This window comes from Mauremys reevesii, linkage group 1 (genome assembly GCF_016161935.1).
Source record: "Mauremys reevesii isolate NIE-2019 linkage group 1, ASM1616193v1, whole genome shotgun sequence".
Classification (NCBI taxonomy): domain Eukaryota; kingdom Metazoa; phylum Chordata; order Testudines; family Geoemydidae; genus Mauremys; species Mauremys reevesii.
In genome coordinates, this window is record NC_052623.1 from 156148663 (window position 1) to 156168581 (window position 19919).

The 19919-nt window shown below is 42.2% G+C and overlaps 1 protein-coding gene across 4 annotated transcripts in view; it reads left to right on the forward strand.

Annotated features, from left to right (window-relative positions):
* Positions 1-19919, forward strand: part of USP9X (ubiquitin specific peptidase 9 X-linked) — a 202218-nt gene that overhangs the window by 12282 nt on the left and 170017 nt on the right. The window contains exon 1 of one of the 4 annotated variants that reach the window (XM_039522083.1): positions 15924-16067. The exons of the other annotated variants lie outside the window; for them this stretch is intronic. The gene's annotated coding sequence lies outside the window, so the exon portion shown is untranslated. Of the gene's footprint in view, positions 1-15923; positions 16068-19919 lie in introns of those variants that run through there. 4 annotated transcript variants of the gene reach the window in all.

The window sequence follows — 19919 nt, forward strand, 5'->3', positions numbered from 1 at the left end:
AGTTTGAGAACACCTGTGTTAGTACAGTACAGACCCGTTTACGCGCGGATGTCAGGAGTCAAGCCGTCACGACCACATGTTAACGGACCGTGGGTTAAGAGGGCCATGCTGAAAAAAGTGTGATTCACTTTAAAAAGCCATTATTTTCTGCTCTTTCATGCTCACGTTTTTTTCTTATGAAGTCTGTCATTCGCGCAGATGAATTATTTTGATATTTTCCGCATTTTGCTCCTCCATAAATCTTACAACAATTTCTACAGCACTATGGGCTTCTGTGGGCGAAATTTTTACCTTTTCAGTGACATCCTCATTGTCATTTAGGCCTGTGTTATTAGAATTCTCGCCATCGCTTTTGCAGTCCGACATAGCCTCGCAGCCCATTAATATTTCTTCCTCAGACAGAAATTCTGAAGTCGGGCAATCTTCATCTATCCCCAGCCACTTGGTTACGATTTCCAGCGACATAGCCAAAATAAAATCTTTTATCATTTGAAAGAGAAGTTTACCTTTATCCTCTTTTGTCTGTGTGTGTGTTTGTAGGACTTCTTTCGAAAATCCTTCAAAGTCTGGCTCTGAATCAGTGCCACTGCTGGAGTTTTCCGAGTCTGAGCCATCTTTGACAGAAAAGACATTACCGAGAGCCTTCATCCAGCTGTTTTCAATGGACTTTTGTTTTACTGTGTCCCAAGCTTTTTTAACTAAATAAATAATTTCCTTCACGTTTAATTGTTTCAGAAATTCGGAAATGCCTGAAGACGTGCATGACACAATTGCCGAAATCAGCTCCTGTTGATAATTGTTTTTAAAATTCTGAATAATTCCTTGGTCTAAAAGTTGAATTTTTGATGTGTTGAATGGTAGGTATAGCACTTGAATTTTTCTGTCGCTCAATACAGTGATTCGGCTGGAGGATGGTCTGGACAATTGTCAAGTAGCAAAAGTGCTTTGGCTTCAAGTTTCTTCAACCGCAGATGCTTACGAACAGCTGGAACAAAGCTGTTGTGGAACCAGTCATCAAAAATGTCTCGTCATCCAAGGATTTTTGCTGTTAGTGTATATTACTGGCAGTTTGGCTCTATTGAGGTGATTAAAGCAGTGAGGGTTATGAAAGCGGCCAGTGAGAAGAGGGGTAAGCTTATTGCTGCCTGTCTTATTAGTACAAAAAAGAGTCTCACATTCTTTTATCTTTTTAAATCCAGCTGTTTTCTGTGTCTTGTAATTAAAGGCTAAAGTCTTATCAGGTAGCAGTTTTGCAAATAAAGCGGTTTCATCACAATTATAAAGTTCTTCGAGGTAGTCTTCATTTTGTGAAATAGATTTTAACTTGGCGGGAAACGCGTTGGTGGCCGATTCATCGGTTGATCAGCTTTCTCCAGAAATCGATACCTGCGCTATACTATGACGCTTTTTAAAACTACTTATAAACCCCTTGCTGGCTTGGAATGATTCATCCCCCATTAAATTTCCCAATATTGTCGCTTGGGCTTGAGGAATTGGCCCACTTAGCGGCATTCCTTTCAGCCTTTCCTGAGCAAACCATGTGCGCATGGCTTTGTCTGTTGTGGGTTTTGCTGAATAGCGCACATGTCTTCATGTAAGCCCCACCGCAGAATCGATATTTTGTACAAAGCCATTCAGTTTAGATTAGTTTTTTAGCCATCCTCAGAGAGTAGATTTGGCAGTCCCAATATCTTTTGAAACTTTGGCCTGGATTTCTCGGCTATTTACTTGATCAGCTAGCTTTTCTCCTACGGTGTAGGATCGCTGGCGCTTGCCCTCTGCCATTATATTAGGCCTACGGTTAAAATTTTCTAATGTAGTGTATATATATTATATAGTCGTTATATAGTATCTCTAGTGTGACAAAGACTAAGCGTGCGCGATACTAATTTACCAATTTCGGTAAAGACGTACAACATGTTTCCGCTCCACACTTCCTGTCGATTTCTATGTCAGTGAGTTAGTGAGCAAATCTGTAGTGCTACATAGCAAGTTCCTGTACCGCATGTTAACAAGTCTCGCATGTTAAATATGTAGAACTGGGAGGCATGGTGCTACTGTGCTTTAAGTGGATTTGCGCGTAAACGGGACTGTACTGTATGATTTTGAAAACTGGCACAATAGCTATAAACATTTTTATAAAACTGGTTTTCTTCTTTTTTTTAAAAAAAAGCCATGGCTATAACGTTTTCTTTTTAGGTGCCTATAGAAGAACCAAGTTACTTTTTTTATTTTATCAGATCTAAACTGTTTAGTTACGCTGTTAATTTTTTTAAGTTTAAGGAATAGTAAAAATTGAGTTCTATATGGATCTGATACAATTACTGTCAAGTCTTTCATTTGAGAGACAAGGTGGGTGAGGTAATATCTTTTATTGGATCAGCTTCTGTTGGTAAGAGAGAGGAGCTTTTGAGCTACACAAGTGGTCCTCTGGCCTGGGAAACTTACTGAAAACCTGGTCTTACAGTGGAAACTTACTCAGTGTCATAGCTAACTATCATTGTTCATTTTCTCCCTCACTACCTTTGAGTTTTTCCTTCTTCCATTTGGTCCATTGTATTTTTTTCTCCCTTTCTGTCACAGAAAATTGTGTTGGTTTCTATAATTAACCAAAGCATCAGACTTTTTTTTTCCCTTTTCTCTTCCAATTTTACCATTTTTAACCTGGGGTCTTCCTTTGCTCTTATTCCCTTGTTTTTCTCTGTGCTGTCTCATCCTTGTATTTTCCTCATGGTTCTGTTTTTGCTTTTCTCCGCCTATCTTGGCTGAGTTAGGGTGGAGTACGAAGTTTACAGTGGTGCCATGCCCACACTGGAAAGAACCCCATTATGGACCCATCTAACTTGGGCCCGTGTTGGGGACAGTCCAGCACCCAGGCCTTGGTGTGTGAGCAGCTCCCAGCCAGCAGGCCCTGCTCACCTGTAGGGGGCTCGTTGCCCAGCAGCAGGGCTCCACGATGTGGGCTGGGCTGGGCAGGGCTCGTGGCCGCGGGGCAAGTGGGCAGGGCCAGGTGGGCTCTTGGGGGTCATGTCCCAGGAGACTGCCCCGCTCCCCCGTGCGGCTCTGACTCCGAGCGGTCTCTGCTGCCTGCCACCTGCAGGGCCCCACCTACCTCCCTAAGGTCGAACCATTGGGACTGGTGCAGAGGCTGGTCTGGTCTCGGCCGGTGGGTGGTGGTGGTGGTGGTGGGGGGAAGTGCGAGGGGGCTCAGCCAAGCCCCACCAGGCAAGTGGGTCCTGAGGGAGCCCAACGCAGGCAGGCCTTGCTCCCACTCTGACCTGGTTGATTGCGCCACGCCTGAGGGACTGGAGCAATCCCTGTCCTGGGACTGGCTCTGGTCGTGCTGCTGGCTTAGCCTGGCAGACACAGTCACCTCCTAGCGGGGTCAGTGAGTGCAGCAGGGTGTGGAGGAGTGGGTCTCTGGAGGGTGTGCAGGGTGCTGTGTGGTTGGGGGGTCTGCAGGCAGGAGGATAGGGGTGTGCGGGGGGTCTCAGCAGTCAGATGCTGGGCATACGGGTTGAGAGGTGCTGGGCGGGGGGCAGTGTGGTGCGGCATGGGCCCATCCCCCAGGGGAAGGGGCACACCGGCAGCATAGTGCCAGATGGGCCTGTGTGCATCTGGCAGCTGCCAATTTGTAAACTCTTCCCTTGTGCTGGGTTGGGCAGAGTGGGGCTGCCCCGGTGTGCTGTACCCCATTGCCTCTGACTGGCCCCTCATTCCAGAGACTGGCCTCTTTGGCCTTGACTACTGCACCCTCATTCCCCTCAAATTTATTCAAAATAATGCTGCTAAGATCATTTTCTGGCTTGTCATTCTGACCACATCACCTACCTCTTTCATTCCATCTGACTCCCTCTTAATCACTGTATGAAACACACAGATTTCTTGTCTTTAAGTTCCAAGATCCTTCACAGTTTAATCCCACACTATTTAGTTGATCTGGTAACTTTTCATGACATCAGCTCCTGCCTTCTCTCTGCCAACATTCCCAGTCTTTACCATGTACCAGCCAGTCTCTTTCCCTTTTTATGTTCTCTCTCATGCTATCCTTACGCATGGGGAAAATTCCCTAATACAATAACCACTTCCTTATCCTAGGCTTTATTTGTTGCACACCGTCCAAACTCAGCACTGAATACAGAATTAATTCTTCATGAGTTTCTCTTTGGCAGTCTTACCTTAACATCTGTGTGCTTCATAAGCATTAATGAATTTATCTTCACAAGGTGAGGAGGCAGTGTTCTCACCATTTTACAGATGGGGAATTGAGTCAGTTTTCTCAAGGGCAAACTGTCAAGTGTTACTAATATTGGGTCCACAATTTGAGCTGCCTAGGGTCTGATTTTTCAGAGTATTTAGCATTTTTAGAGCCCTTCATGCGTTTAAAACACAGCTCTCATTGACTTCACTTACAGTTGAGAAATTGCCACTTGTGCAAATTAGGCCCCTGATATCTCAAGATAGGGATTTAGAAAATGAGGAACATGCAGTTAGTTGCCACCTGTGGGAAATTTTAGTTTGTGACTTACCAAGCAACACATAGAAACTTTTGTTCCAGAGACAGGAATAGAATCCAATTCTCTAGAGTGACATTCAGCTCCCTTAACTACAAGACCTTCCTTTCTCTTCCTACAATCCCCTGTCTCGCTCAGTACACACCTTTCAGCTTCTTCAGTAGTTGAGGCAAGGGTCCTGCAGACATCAGCCTCATTCACCAAACAGCCCTGAACCCTGTCTACCCTATGAACTGAATGAGGTAGTGGTCCTGTGGAAAACATTGTGTGACTTTGTAACTACAGATTGTATCAAAATGCATATATAAGGGGGACAAAAGTAACTTTGCCCATACAACCTTAATCTTGCCATTTAATTTTTGAGTGCTTTATTTTGTAATGTTAATGTTCTTTTAATGCAGTTTTTGTAATTTGTAATTTCCTGATTTTTTTTGAAAAGCCAATAAAGAAATCTGAAATTCATCATATGAAACTATATTGATCTCCACATTGGTCATCAGAAGAGAGACACCTTTCTAAATCCACAGCATAGCCCTTAACCGCATGAGCTAACAGAATAATTGCTAGCAATTGAAGGCTGCTGTGTTTTCTGTGGATTTGTCAGTTAGAGGGGAATGATGACACACTTTGCCCATGAGTTTCACATTCATTTAGTAGACAACAAAGGAATGTTGAGACTCAGGAATAATGGTTTCAGTTCCAGGTTCTGGAGGGGAATGTGCTCTGCTGGTTATCAACTCTTCTGGCCCTGCCCCCTCTGCTTTGATTCCTCAACCCCCCCACTCCCCGGACTCCTCTCTGTCCCCCACTACTGCTCATCATCAGCTCTCTGCTTCTCACCTCTCTGCATTCAAGTCAGACTGCATCCTTCTCCATGCTGCCCTAGCTGTCAGCAGAAGGAACATTGAAAACATGGTGGGGAATGTACCTGTTCATCAGTTCCTGTGCTTGGAATAGCACTTGTTGGAAAAGTCCTCTTCAGCCATGGGTTGGAGCATGCTTAGTCACTTTTTGGGGTTGTGGTATGTTCAGACAGATCAGATCATGAGTTGTGTGGGGTAGAGCAGTTTAGTGCAGACAGGATCTTCAAAGATTTTAGCTGTGAGCTAACAAACCTCTGTAGTTTGTGTGAACTGATTCTCTCTCCTCCCCCCCTTGAATGTGTACAATATATTGGACTTATTAAAAATCTTTATCTGCGCACTGTGCAGATGCATAATCAGCTGTGAGTGAGAACACATTTTAGTACCACCAGTGAGTGAGCTTGGGAAATACTGCCATGTTTTCCCTTCCCTCAATCAAGAAGAAGCCTAATGAGCCTAGAAGAGTCCACTGGGATGTGTGAGCCCTCTCAGTGAGAAGCCAAGCTTAAGAAACCCAGCAGACCATGTGAGCCTCTTTGAGAGGTAGCCAGACCCATAATGGATGTATTCATATGCCCCTGAAGGGAAAGTGGGACTAAGGAGCCCAGATTGTGTACATGGTTACATTTTGAACATCTGCAAAATCTGTGGGTGGTGTCTAATGGGTGGAGCTCAGAATAATGCCCCAGTACCATTTTTTGAATCAGATCCCTAACCAAAATGTAGTTTGCTAATGTGTAATTTCAAAAGTTAGCTAACTTGTAAATTATTAACATGACTGTGAAATGTAGACTCCTGCAAGCATAGTGTAAAACGTTAAACAGATCACTGAAGACCTCAGAGTGCTGCTTTAAAATAAATAAATAAATAAATAAAAATCGTTGCAAAGGCAGACCTCAAAATGTAATCCCATCTTTGGTCTTATCAGTTTGGGGTAGGGAATGCTCTAGCTTTATCCCTTCTGCCAACTTCATTATGTCCAAAGGACTGACAGTCTCCTAAAGTCTACAGCTAAGAGGGAAATGGGGCTTGCAGGACCAAGGTGTAGGGGAAGAACTTTCCTACATCTCCTAAGGATCACCGAGGGTTTGACACCTCTATCCTAAAACCAGACCTTATTAACACTGCTGGATTAGGCCTATCCCTTTTGTGGACATGCTAGAGTTTAAAGGAACAGGGTATCTCTCCAGTAGCCTCTAGGACCAGACTGGAAAAAGTCCAATCTCAAACTAAAGAATTTCCCACACAAACTATGCAAATTCATGAAGTGAAGGTACCAGATGTATATCAATAGTTTGACTGCACTTTACCTTAGAAGAACCTGAGATTATAAACAAACGAACAAAAATCCTTTAAACTCAAGATGTAGAATTATGGTTGCACTTCTTAAGCAAGGCATTCAAATGGCCTTAATTCGGGTCTGAGAATTAGGAACTCGTATTGTCTATCCATAAGTTTGTTTGCGATCACACAGATAGGATGTCTTACTCGTAATTGAATAGTGATTGCACTGCTTAGTGTCTTCTTTTACAGTCATACACATCTCTCTCTGGGCTTGGCTACACTTGCGAGTTCAAGCGCATTAAAGCAGCCCCGTGTGCCCTAGCTGACTACCCATCCACACTGGCAAGGCATGTAGAGCACTCTGACTCCAAGGCTAGAGCGCTACTGGTACTCCACCTCGGCGAGAAGATTAACGCTTGGTGCGCATTGGCTGAAATGCCCAATGTCAGTGTGAATGAGGTGTTGCATTACTGCGCTCTGATCAGCCTCTGGAAATGTCCCGTAATCCCCTTAAGTCAAGTGGCCACTCTTGTCATTGTTTTGGAATCACTGCAGGAATGTGGATATGCCCTTTGAAAGCTCTGTTTCTGACAGCCAGCATCTGCTTCAAGACAAAGCAGTCATTACTGTGGAATGCTGTGTGTGTGTGGGAGGGAGGGGAGGGTCTGCTGCTGTCTGAATTTACAAGACAACATGCTAACATGCTCTCAGCACCCCAAAAACCCACTCTCCCCCCCATACACACAACACATTCCCTGTCACGCTCCACCCCACCCCACCCACTTGGAAAGCATGTTGGTGGGATAGCTACTTCAATACACTGCTCTCTGTGGCCGTTGCAAGAGCTTGTAATGTGGCCGTGTGAGTGCACTTGCAGCTGTCAGTGTGGACAGATTGCAGCAGTTTCCCTACTGCGCTCTGCGAAGGCTGGTTTAACTCAAAGCGCTCTACATCTGCAAGTGTAGCCATGCTCTCTTTCGTGCTCTCTCTCACACACACAATTAAAAAAAATACTTAATAGAAGGATAGCAACATGAAGACAATCATTCTTCATTGTTAAGGATCCAGTCCTGCCAGATGCTGAGGACACTCATCTTAGTAGGAAGTGATCAGCACCTTACAGGATTGAGCCCCATGAATCAATATGCCATCCAGTTGGCCAAGTGTCAGGCAGATAGGTAGCGTGTCTCCACATATAAACCTTGTATACCCAGATCATGAGGTTAGCTCTTACTAAAGAGAGCAAAAGTTAGTGTGGTAACAAAGCAGTACATCCAGTATCAGATGTGTGTATGAAATAAATGAGAAAATCTGTGTTCTGTGATGCACAGTTTTGATCTACATGTAAAGAGGGGAAGGTGATAGGCTGACTTCTCGGGACAGAAGTACGGTAGTTTGAGTGCCGCGCTTTTCAAAGCAAGGTACTATCTACAGCCATAAAAGGAGACTCCATGCTCTGTTAATGATCAGTGATATTACTGGTGTTGACTTAGTCCATGTTGGGTTGTCTCCATCCAGTGGGACAGTCGCTTTCTTGAAATGACAAATTAGTGGACTTGCAAAAGGGATGTGAGTGGGGAAATAAAACATAAAACTTGGTGAAATTCCCTACTAATTATTAGGCGATTCTTTTGCTACTATAAATGGGTGGGGAGATGGATGTCTGTTGTTTAAGGAATGTGATTATTGAAAAAGGTTCCTCCCCGCCCCACAGAGCCTGAGGTCCCCTCCAATTTATTCAGGAATGTTTAAGGAAACTAACTTTTGTATTTCACCTCATCCAGCATTTTTATGGATTTATCAAAATGGGTTCATTTTTATTAGTTGTGTATAACTGTAGTGCCTAGGAGCTTTAGTCATGGACCAAGCACTGTACAAACACAAAACAAAAAGACACTCCCTGCCCCAAAGAATTTACAATCTAAAACAAAAGGCAACAGATTGACAGATGAGGGAATACAAGGAAACAATGAAACAATATTGGTCAGTATGATAGGCTGCTTGTGTGTTGAGCATATTGCCTAACTGTTAAGCATTTTGGTTTTTGTAAGCATCACAGCAAAGTTTTGAGGGTTTTCAAGGTGGTTAATAAGGTAGCATTGTGGATGTTTACAGGGAGCTTCTCCCAAGTTTAAAGGGAAGCATGGGAGAAAACATGAAGTTGCTTGTGGGAAATTTTAAGTGGGTGATGGAGGCTGGCATCATGGCCAAATGGATATAACAGTCAACATCTCAATAGTGAATGAGATGTTAGGGAGGGGATAGACCTTGAAGGGTCTTGAAAGTGAAGATCATCAGCTTATGTTTGAAGTGATAAAGAAGGGGGAACCGGCAGAGAGATTTGAAGAGGGACATCATTGCCAAAGTGGGCTGAGAGATGGTCTTTGGAGCAGCATTCGAAAGGATATGAGTGGAGCAAGATTGCGGTTGTCAAGGCCAGAGAGAAGGATGTTGCAGTAATTGAGATGTGAGCTCTGATTTTTTTTCAGCTGTGTGGATGGACAAGAAAGGTAATCTCTTAGAGATACTATGCAGAAAAGAATTGGCAAGACTTAGACATAGCCTAGATGTGAGGACTTGGAGAGGTTCAAGCTGAAGATGATGCCTAGGTTACAGACTTAAGTGACTGGTGAGTTCAGACCAATGGTCCGTCTAGCTCAGAGTCCTGCCTTCCAACAGTGGCCAGTGCCAGATGCTTCAGAGGGAATGAGCAGAACAGGGCATCATCAAGTCACACATCCTCTGTTGTCCAGTCCCAGCTTCTGGCAGTCAGAAGTTTACGAACACCCGTAGCATGGGGTTGCATCCCTGAACCATCTTGGCTAATAACCATTGATGAACTTCTCCATACATTTATCTAAATCTTTTTTTGAACCCAGTTATACTTTTGGCCTTCACAGCATCCCCTGGCAATGAGTTCTACAGGTTGACTGTGTGTTGTGTAAAGAAGCACTTCCTCGTTTGTTTTAAACCTGCTGCCTATTAATTTAATTAGGTGACCCTAGTTCTTGTCATGTGAAGGAGTAAATAACATTTCCCTATTCACTTTCTCCACACCATTCATGAGTTTATAGACCTCTATCACATCTTCCCTTAGGTTTTTTTATAAGATGAACTGTCCCAGTCTTTTTAATCTCTCGTCATATGGAAGCTATGCCAACCCCCTAATAATTTTTGTTGTCCTTTTCTATACCTTTTCCAATTTGATGTGGGGTGACCAGAACTGCAAGCAGTATTCAAGGTGTGAATGTACCATGGATTTATATAGCAGCCTTATATTTTCTGTTTCCTTATCTATCCCTGTCCTAAAGGTTTCTGAACATTGTTAGATTTTTTGACTGCTACTGCATGTTGAGCGATTTTTTTTCTTGTCAGAGAATATCCACGACTGCAAGATCTTTCTTTAGTAATGGCAGCTAATTTAGACCCTATTATTTTGTATGTGTAATTGGGATTGTTTTCCAGTGTGCATTACTTTGTGCTTATCAACATTGTATTTCATCTGCCATTTTGTTGTCCAGTCACACAGTTTAGTGAGATTCCTCTGTATGTTTTCATGGTGATCTTAACTATCTTGGACTTCACCATCTTGGCTAATTTAGTTACATTTAATCAGCAACAATATACATTTAGGTGAATATGTACTATATGTATCTTATGACTTTTAAAACAAACTTTGTATTTGTGGATAATCTAAGCACTATACCCATATGTACAGACACTCTTTTCTTAACCTGTGTATTATATAATGTTTTAACATTAGCTTTAATACAGTTTATCTGCAAACTTTTCCACCTCACTGTTTTCCGCCTTTTCCATATAATTTATGAATATACTGAACAACACATTGCCAGTACAGATCCTTGGAGGACCCTGCTATTTACCTTTTTCCATTGTAAAAACTGACCCTTTATTTCCTGTCTTTTAGCCAGTTACTGACCTATAAAAGACCTTACCTCCTATTCCATGTTTGCTTAGTTTGACAAGATCTCACACTGAAGACTCTTGAGCAAAGACTTTGACAGTCCAAGTACACTATATCAAGTGGATCACCCGTATCCACATGCTTGCTCACGCCCTCAAATAATTCTAATAGATTGGTGAGGCATGATTTCCCTTTACAAAAGCAATGTTGACTCTTCCCCAGACTATCATGTTCATCTATGTTGCCTGTTAATTCTGTTCTGTACTATAGTTTCAACCAGTTTGCATAGTATGGAAGTTAGGTTTACTGGCCTGTAATTCTCAGGATTGCCTCTGGGGCCTTTTTTAAAAAGTCAGCATTACATTGGCTATCCTCCAGTCATCTAGTATAGAGTCTGATTTATGCAATGGGTTACGTACCACAGTTGGTAGTTCTGCAATTTCATGTGAGTTCCTTCAGAATTTTTGGGTGAGTACCATCTGGTCCTCATGATTTATTACTGTTTAATTTATCAATTTGTTCCCAAACCATCTCTATTGACACATCAATCTGAGACAGTTGTTCAGATTTGTCACCTAAAAAGAATGGCTCAGGTATGGGACTCTCCCTCACACCCTCTGCAGTGAAGACAGATGCAAAGAATTCATTTAGCTTCTCTGCAATGGACTTGTCTTCCTTGAGTGCTCCTAATCATCCTTTGGCCCCCTGATTGTTTGGTAGGCTTCCTGCTTTTGGTGTATTTCTGATGATGGTGGTATCCAGTCTGTGTGTGTGGGGGGGGGAAGGTAGTTGGGAGGTCTTGTGGAAAATTAGGAGCGTTCTTTTAACTATTTTTAGCTTTAGGAGTTGGCTAGACAAGGAGATGTCAGATTAACTTTAGACCAGGGGTCGGCAACCTTTTGGAAGTGGTGTGCTGAGTCTTCATTTATTCACTCTAAGTTAAGGTTTCGCGTGCCGGTAATACATTTTAATGTTTTTAGAAGGGCTCTTTCTATAAGTCTAATATATAACTAAACTATTGTTGTATATAAAGTAAATAAGGTTTTTAAAATGTTTAAGCAGCTTCATTTAAAATTAAATTAAAATGCAGAGCCCCCTGGACCAGTGGCCGGGACCCGGGCAGTGTGAGTGCCACTGAAAATCAGCTCGCGTGCCGCCTTCGGCACACGTGCCATAGGTTGCCTACCCCTGCTTTAGACAGAAGGAGACAGGTCTGGAGTAGAGAGGTAGCTCTGTAAGTTATCAGCATAAAGGTGGAAGTTTAATTTGTGTTTGTAGGTGAGATTACCGAGCCAAAAATAAATAAGGTACATAGGGAGAAGAGCTAGGGACCAAAGACAGAGCCTTGTGGAAACTCTGAGATGGCATCCTGCTTTCTGTCTCTAAGGTGTTTGGCTGGCTGACTTTTGCTCATATGCCCAAGGTCTTACTGATCACAGTATGTGGGTTCAAGAAGGAATTTTCCCTGAGGCCAGATTGGCATGACCTTGCTGGTGGAGTTTGCTTTTCTCGCAGCTTGTGGAGCAGGTCATTTGCTGGGAACCTGGGTATATCTCAATCAATTCCTGGCCATTTCAGGGCCCTCAGGCATTGGTGCAGCACAGTCTCTGCCTGTAGCACAATATTAGTTTAGTCTCCAGTGAGCAGTAATATTTTTGTCTAATTTTGTTTGTTTGTGGTTTTAGTGTGATCATCTGATGGTCTCTTCTGGCCTTAAACTCTTATGACCTCCACAGAAAGTTGGAGGGTGGATGAAGAGGATACTCTGAAAGACACACTGAAGGAGCAATTAGAGTGGTAGGAGGAGAACCGTGAGAGGACAGAGAAACCAAGGGAGGGCAAGATTTCAAGAAGACCATGGTTGATGTCAGCATGAGCTGACAGGTCAAGGAGGATGAGGATGGACTACTGGTTCTGAGTTTAGTTAAGGACAGTGGTCTCAAACTGTGGAGCGTATCCTCCCCTAGGGGGATGTGGAGGAATGTTTGGGGAGCCGCAGCCTGGGTCAGCCCCCACGGGGGGTGCGGAGGAAGTGCCACCGTGGCCCCAGCCGTGACCCTCTTACCCTTGTCTATGCACCCCCCAGGAGCCACAGCCTCACTCTCGTAGGGGGTGTGTGTGTGTGCTGCTGACAGAGATGTGCTGGTGGGGGGAGGGATAGCTCAGTGGTTTGAGCATTGGCCTGCTAAACCCAGGGTTGTGAGTTCAATCCTTGAGGGGGCCACTTAAGGATCTGAGGCAAAAATTGGTCCTGCTAGTGAAGGCAGGGGGCTGGACTTGATGACCTTTCAAGGTCCCTTCCAGTTCTAGGAGATTGGCATATCTATTATTATTATTAGATATGGGGGGGTAAAACCCTGTGAAGTTTGGGGACCGCTTCTGAGCTGGGAAGAGGTCATTAGAGACTTTGGCGAGAACAATTTCAGTGGAGTGCCAGAGGCAGAATCCAGAGAAGAGGAACTCCTGACAGCTATTGTAAAGAGCATGTTCAGTGAGCTTAGATATGAAAGGAAGAAGGGCTTGTACCTGGAGAGGCAAGTAGGATAAGGGTGGATTTTTTAAGATGGAAACATGATTGTGTTGTGATGGGAAAGACCCAGAAGAGAGTGTGATGTTAAGGAGAAGAGTAAGGGAGGGGAAGAGAGTAGGCATGAGGGAGATCAGGAGATGGAATGGGAGTACTGAGGCAAATGGAGGGGTTAGAGGAGGCAAGCAGACAAGAAACTTTGTCATGGGGAAAGGGAAGGCAAGCTGAGGGGAGGGCAAAGGTTATATTGTGTTCTGCCAATTTCTTCCAAGAGAAAACTGACAAGATGCTGTGCAGAGAGAGAAGTGGAGACAGGAGGATGAGAGGGGTTTGGGGAGTGAGTTAAAGGCATTAAATTTTAGTCAAATTTAAAATGAACAGTCTAAGGTTCTTGTGACCAGTTTTGAACAAAATGCAAAACATTTGCAATAAAATAACGGCCAAGCAAAAGCATCGGTGCTAACTTGGATGTACAGTAACTCCTCACTTGTCATTGTCCTGGTTAATGTTTCGTTGTTACGTCGCTGATCTATTAGAGAACATGCCCGTTTAAAGTTGCAATGCTCCCTTATAACTTGGCAGCCGCCTGCTTTGTCCACTGCTTGCAGGAAAAGCAGCCTGTTGGAGCTAGCTCATGCGGGCTTGGAACTAGGGTGAGCTGGCAGCCCCACTACTGAGGGAGCTTGCTGGCACAGCAGCTGCTGTCTCAACTTGCTGATCTATTTAAAAAGGCAGTGTACTTAGAGTGGGGTCTGCGTACTTAAAGGGGCAATACGTGTCACTCACACATGGTGTGTGTCTCTTTCTCACGCACACACGTGCCCCCCCCCCCCCCCGGTACTTTCGAAAGTGGAGGGAATGGTGCGCTCCAGCGGGATAGCCTGGGTTCTTCATCACATTCGGTTTCCACAGGTGGGATATTTCCCTGTTTGCTGCCACTGCCATGCGTCTATTGTGTCTCCGCCCGCCATTTGTGCTGCCTTGTAGAGTGAGGCTACGTTAACAACAATGTGTTAACTAACCCTTGAGGGCTCAGCCGAGTGCTAGTTCATCATTTCACAGCAAGGCATTCCCTGGGAAATATCGCACCCTCTAACTCCACCACCTCAACCAAGCTTCACAATCATTATTGCTGTGTACAGTATTACATTGTTTAAAACTTATAGTGTATCTCTGTCTATCATATCTATATAGCTATCTAATGTCTTTTGTCTGGCAAAAAAATTTCCCTGGAACCTAACCCCTGCACCCTCCATTTACATTAATTCTTATAGGGAAATTGGATTAGCTTAACATCGTTTTGCTTAGTCGCATTTTTCAGGAATATAAATACAATGTTAATACTGTAATTGTTATTGACAGTTCTTATATTTATCTGCCAAAGATGCAACAGAGAGACAATCAAAACTTTTTATAAAGTCTAAACATTTTTTGTCCTTGTTTGTCATGGGATGTTGTCTTAATGATTGAAATGCAAATAGTGCCCAACAGAAGAAGGAAGATAGGTACAATACACTAACCTTTTTGTGTCTTTCTGGGATACCTGAAAGGTCACACTTCAATGTTTTGTTAAGCAATACATACTAGAAGCCAGTATAGTAGGTAAACTGTTAATTGACTTTTTAGGCTATTTCCTCTATATGGATGTGATTTGAGGCTGGGAAGGTACAAGACCCTAATCTATCTTGAATTGTCAAGTACAGCTGATTGGAAAGGGAGGAAAACAGCGAAAAATGTCAGATTTTTTCCCTCTTGTATTTTTGTCAGACTTATGAACTTTTCAAAATTTCCCAACCAGTTATATTGCCAAGAATACTTCTGTGGGAGATTGTCCCTTAGTAGATCGGAAAAACACAAAATGAAAGCATGGTATTGTATTGTTTATCAGGCATGTGATTCCGTCCTATTCAGTCTAAAATGTATATGTGCAATACTCCTTTTTTTTTTTAATTTGAGATTGTCGCTATAAGTTTTGCCCCAGGTGAAGAGAAATATCTTTAATTTCTTTCCATTGACACACATTTGGTAATGAAAGTCTAGGATAGACAAGAAAGGGTCTTCATAGTAGGTAGAAAGCACAATCAAAAATTTCAAAAATCTTTTAACAATTTGAAGGCTATTCTAGTAGGAGTGATTCTATTAAGAAGCTCACTATTTTTTAAGTTGTAGTATACATTTTCCTACTGTCTTGTTTCTTTGCCAAACTTGTCTAACATCAGTTGCTTTTTTCCAACTTGCAAACTTTAGTTTGTTTTACTCACAGATATGTGACCAAGGTCTAATTTCTCTCTTCTATTAACACCTAAACACTGCAACTCTAACTTTTTTCAGTCTCAATTTTAGAACAACTGAATCTCTGGCTTTCACCCACATTAGCCAATAAGTGCAAACTCAGAACAGGAATGGTCAGAGTGCATAACCCCCTACTTTCCATAGATTTCTACACAGGATCTGTAGTTTTGGATTCTTTCCTCTATTTTGTGAGTTGGAAAAGCAATTTATTAACATGTAATTTATGTACTTTTTGCAGTGTACTAAGGCATGCTGATGTCACCATAATGCCACAATTACGACATCTGTATAGTTGAGGATGCAGTTTTTCCCTTCTCCCTCTGTTAGCCTTAATGATCCTTGAGATACTGGTTATCTATTGCTTTAACAAGCCCCTAGATCCTACATTGTAATATATAGGTTTTGAAGGAAGTCTGTCCTTCCATTTGCCCGAGGACTTTCTATTTAAAGAGGTGAGGCACTTATCCCTTTCAATCTTTGAATGTGCTTCCTTTTCAGCCATTCTGTCCCATTGTCTGTCGTGTGAGCCAGACCCAGGAATGGGAATTGAAATCTGGTCTTCCACTTGACAATTTCGAGCACTACCTGGTCCACTTTTTTACATTGTGATTTCATAGAATGGAAAAAGAGCATCTTACCCTAGGATACTGAAAGCTATGAAGGTAATGGCACATTGTCTAACAGTTATTAAATATAGCAATACTGTACAAGATTCAGATTTTTTTAAATCAACAGTTCTGACTTGGAAATGTTAGCTAAAATAAGAGTTTCAGACATAGACTGTACTGCGGTTTGTGGGCCCCTCCATGTCAGTTTGGTTTCAAGGATCCGAAACAGTTATCTGGAGAGCTAAAAGTGGTTCTGTTGCTGACATAAGCAGCATCAAGCTTCTCTGGATCCATCTAGATCAACTCCTATTCAGTGCTGTAGTCCAATGTCATCAGTCGTGAAGCCACTTTCAAAGTGGTTCTATATCTGACATAAGCAGCATTATATGTCTAGAGCTCTTCTGGATCAGCTGAGTCCAGTGCCAAGAAGCAAGCACGTTTGCCTATGGAGCAGAGCTTGCCAAAGAGGCGATGGTGTCCAGATCAGTCTGCTTAGGGTTTCCAGCTCTGTTATCCATGCTCAGTTTAAGTGGCATGGAAATCTGTAGGTCCATATTGGTTGACTGAGTCTGTGTTTAAGATCAGTCACTGTACAGAGCATCTCCTTAACATGACTCTGGATGGACATTGAGATCTGTGTGGAGATTTCTTGGTTTTCTTACTCATTCTCTTGGGTTAGACCAGCATTTACTTCACTCATGTCCAATGCCATACATACTCCCGCTATCTCCTTTGTAGTCCTGTAGTAGATTCATGATGACTCTCTGGATTACTGACTAGCTGCTGCAACTTGCTTCCAGAACTAAACCAAGAGCAGCACTTTTTGGAGTCCAATTCTGGAGCCACTCTGGTATGGAGTGGGCAGCTATAGTCCCTAGCACCCTCCCAGAGTATGGAACTGGTCATTGCTGTTCCTGTGATGCTGAGCCCCACCTTGGTGTTAGAAAGCACCTCCTTGGATCCAGTGGAGCAGTCATGCTTTGTATTTGAGGGAGTCACAGCAGCTGTAGCTTTGATTATTTACGACTTCTTGTTGGCAGACAATCTGTATCAGTTCCTTGAGCATTTTTAAATTCAGCCAAACGTTGCCTTGTGGGAAGAAACACTAGTTTAGGAACCTATGGATTTACATCTAAGGATAAAGACTTTCATTACAGGGGCTTATTAGTGTGTAAGATTTATTCCTTAGCTATCAAGCAGTGCTGACCATGATTTCTTCACACGTGGCTTGCTACTGCTCAGATGTGTTATCCCTCAGAGGATTGATACAAGAGAGTGCCTTTCCCATTGAGGTTCCACAAACAGTGCTTACTGACTTCCACTCACCCAGAAGTATTCCTTTTACCTATGGGGTCTTGCCCATTCAGTTGCATTGCAATTTGGAAATTGCCGTTTCAATCCGCACACTTGATGGTAAGGCTTTGAAAGATGACTACTTTCATGTTTTGATCTCTCTCATTTAATATAGCTCTGGCTAGTATAATGGAAGACATCTACCAAATAAGTGTTCTGTACTTCGGCATTCTTCTAGCACTACCAGTTTTCACCAAATGCTTGGATATCATAATTATTTTTCTGGGATGTTAGGGCATTAATTTCTGTGTCTAGATTTTGGCTTTCAGGAATATGTTCACCTTTCAGTTCTTGGAACTTTGTATAAACAAAACATGATTAATTTTAATCCCTACATGAAGGGGTTGGGGTCATTGGAGCCCTAATGGGGCCCAAACCAGAAAACTTTCCTGCTGGAGGACAGGTTCTTAGTGCACTTGGGTGCAACCTTTCATCATGCTATATTTTAGGCCTCTGTGTGGCTGCTGCTATGGATATACAACTCCTGTCTTGGACTATGAACACCTGTGACATTTCGGGCCCTATGAAATCTGTTTTATTGTGATGAGTTTTTGGATTTATTATTTTCCGATTTCGTTTTTTCCATTTTTAAGAGAGTCTTGTTTTTAATCAAAATTGACAACAATTAAGTGGCCTTACTATAAATTCAAAAGTGTTCAGAATTGGATTGCAGTGGGGAAAAACTGTTTTAAAAAAAATCCTACAATTTAAATAAAACATCCTGCAGATATACAGTATATGTAAAAGTAACACATTTTAAATCTTCTTTTTTTTTTTTTAAAGTAGCACTCGGTTAGTAAGACCAAACTAGCATTGCCGAACAGTAATACAAGAAGTCCACAGAAGTAAGTCTCTTAGAGTGTCAATGTAACTGAATTCATATTTGAATAATTAAAAAACAAAAAAATGCACTAAACATAAAATAATTCATCTTTGCAGCAGTCACTGTTGCCATTTTAAATTAAACTCTAACTGTCAAGCTTCTTATATTCTGAAGGAATGTTTAAATCAGGGGTCTGCAACCTTTCAGAAGTGGTGTGCCGAGTTTATTGCTGAGTAGCATTACAGATTGACAAACTTAAATGTCATTATTTTTGCTATCTCTGGCGTACATCTCCATTAGCCTTTTAGTGTTATCCTCAGAAAGTGATTCCCTCTTGTCTGTAAGTAGATTTTTATATTTACTAAAGCTTTTCTTTGTGTCTAAAAATCTGACAGGAAAGAAGATGCAAGGTAGAGAAGTGTCTGCTACTTTAGGCACTCGTCCCTTTATAATCTTCAAAAAAAGAACTAGATAAGTTTGGAGGATAGGTCCATCAATGGTTATTAGCCAGGTTGAATGGGCAACAGGGGATGGATCACTTGATGATTATCTGTTCAGTTCATTCCATTTGGGGCACCTGGCATTGACCACTGTCGGAAGACAGGATACCTGAGTAGATGGGCTTTTGGTTTGACACAGTATGGCTGTTCTTTTGTTCTCACATTCTTATCTTCCAGTAAGCGCCAGAGATCCAGTGGATCTGGGTTGGGCTCATTCTGAGTGCTGCACAGAAATACCAGCCATTGTTCACACAATTCTGATGAGGGGTGGGCAAGATATAGTATATTGCTGTACTGATCAATGTTTTGCCTGTCTAGCGATTGCCAGGGATCAAACAAACGGATCAGGCAATACATATATTTTGCTGGATGGATATCCCAGTGTTTGGAGAATTTGGTAACAGCAAATTGATAGGTTTCATTTAGATTGTCCAGGATGTATGTCTCTGTCTCTCTCTCTTTGTTTTTTGAAGACGTCATCCTTTTGGATGTTTCTTCACCAAACCCACAAGTTTTGACTGTTCCAGAAACAAGACCGACCTCAGGTCTTCCATAATATTGATAGCTAAGGCAGCTGTAGGGCAGTGGGTACCTTCAAAGATGGTCGGTGCTGTTGTCTGTTTGGGGAAAGCTGTTTTAAGGCTCCATAACACCCTGTGAAAATGTGGAGTGGTTTCAGCTCTCCATGAATAGAACATCAGTCAAATAGTACTGATCTTCAACTCCTGGGGGGGAAAAAAACAGTCATAACTTTTCTACTTGTTTGTTACTGGAGGATTTCATTACAGAAACTTAAAATTCAGTAATGGAAAAAAATCCAGCTTCAAAATCATTATAATTTAATGTTAAAGGGATTTTTTTATTATACAGGCATAATATTACAGGTGCATTGCAATACACAATTAAATTTCCCAGTGCATATTAAATATGAAATGTTTGATAAAATTAACAAACACTTTATAGAATAGCTCCAGAATCCCAGTGTGGTGGATATTTTTTGGCTAAGGTTATTTTAAAGTTATAGCATATTAAACATTTGTTCTTAAATTATCTGTACTTTAAATCTCATAAGTGGTTAGTCTTTTGTGAAAGTTTTTTTCCTAAAGGCCAGTGTACTTGTTATAAAAAATCTGCTTAGGGATCTGTCGTCGTAGTAAAAGAAAAAAAAACTTAGCTATGACAATATTTAGCACACTGCAGTCTTGGATATCTGTTCTCTCATTGATCACC